A 1,950-nucleotide genomic window follows, 5' to 3' on the forward strand; every position below is an offset into this window, starting at 1 on the left:
AGAGCTCTTTCCGTTTGGTGAAAACACACTGCAAGATAATCGATTCGTTCCCCGCACGATGATTAGTACCACCTTGCTGGACGACCAGCAGTAGCACCAGCTGATATACCTAGCACTCGTCCCTCGCTATGGCCGAGCGTGGCAGCGCGCGTTTGTGACTCCAGCTATGTGGGTGGAGGGCTAAAGAGTTGGTGGTGTGGGGTTGTGTGGGCTAGAAGCCCGTGGCAAAAGGAAGGGCCTGCCCTCCCTCTCCTCATTGGCCTAGGCGTAGAGGATGCCAGAGCTCATCGGGAAAGTAGATGGCTCCATTTCGGTCATGTCCTCGAAGAGAGTGATGGGGCGGTCATGTGCGTTCTCCATGCGCTCGTGTGGATTGGGTCATGGCTGGTGATGCGGTGGCGCTCGTTGGTGTTGGGAAAGGTAAGCAGCAACGGCTTGATGACGAGACGGCGAATGTCAGAGAGCCACAGTGGGTGTTGATGGCGTCGCGGATGAAAACAGAGGGGTGGTGCATGGCCACCTTCAGGAGGACGTAGGAGAGGTTTGGAACCTCACGCACGAGGTACTTGGAGGCGGTGGTGCGGCGGGGCCCATGTCGGAGGAAAATATTGATCACACAAACAAGCAAGGTTTCATATCCAGTTATAAATTGATCACCGTGCACGCACGCACACGGATGCCTACATGTTCTGAATGTTTCTGAAAACAATGGTTGCAGAATGTGTGGCCTTAATGTTTACATACAGAAGCAACCAACTCGATTTCCATGTTTCAGCCTGTGTAACCTTTTTTTTTACTAGGTATGATTATATCAAAAGCTTGACTTGTTATGAAAAGCTACATATATTCACCTGCATGACCATCAGGTTTGGCAACCAGGTAGGAGGTAGCTGCTAAACATGCAGACTGCAATCGGGGCTCCAATTCAAATACCAATGATGCGCAAGTTCAGAGCTGCCAAAACCGACAGAAAAAGACGCAGTGATAGGAACTGTAAGGGCGGCTGCACATCGGTGTTGAACGAACAAATGTAAAACGAAGCATTTCAAACTAACAGCCAAAGTGGTTTTGCACTGTGTGACCGGAGGATGGATTTGATGTCAGGGAAGTGTCATCTTCAGAAGAGCAGGCCGAAACCTCAACTTGCAAGACTGGTAGGAGTAGCTTGAAGAGCACAACTGTGAACATACAGACAGACACAGTAAGCCTCCATCTTGATGAATCTCACTGATTTCATTACAAAGTAGGATTACAGTTCTATTACAGGCTCATGAACATATTCAGTTTCAACCATTCATAACCGGGGGACCTGACGCCTCCTCCGCTCTGTACCCGGTCACCACCAAGGCCGCGCCACTGTAACGAGTTGCTACTTGCTAGCTGAAGATGAAGACGCCGAGGATGATGATTCTCTTTCGAAGGAAGCTCCGGTATATATATCCATGACTGAAGAAATGATTATCTTGGGTAGAGCGGTATATATTCTTACACAAAAAAAAAATTATACCTTCTCCACAGTACAGGTGCCTTCAGCGAGACAAGAAATATTTCACACTTCAGTGAAACAGATTGAGGTGGTCCTTGAGAATGAGAAGTAGCATTAAGAGCTGCAGCCTGTTGTGTGCCTGAAATTTCTGAAATTGTATTCAAGCACATGAACAAATCAACTCTCAGTGGAAAATATGTATTGATTCTGATATGCTACAGATCAAATCATCGGATATTGGGTCACAATATGTGAAGAAAATCATATATAGAGGGCAATTTTTTTACGTAATATGTTTCCAACTCGATGAATCACACTGATTCTTTTACCAATCAGGATTACAAATTTTATTATAGGACCATGAAAATTGCCAACGCAACCATTTATAGCAAAGAAGAGTATGCTCGTATTGATTGACAAACCAAAACTGTACAGAAAAAGACACACTATAAGAAAAGGGTTGC

This window comes from Triticum aestivum, chromosome 7B (genome assembly GCF_018294505.1).
Source record: "Triticum aestivum cultivar Chinese Spring chromosome 7B, IWGSC CS RefSeq v2.1, whole genome shotgun sequence".
NCBI classification, from domain to species: domain Eukaryota; kingdom Viridiplantae; phylum Streptophyta; class Magnoliopsida; order Poales; family Poaceae; genus Triticum; species Triticum aestivum.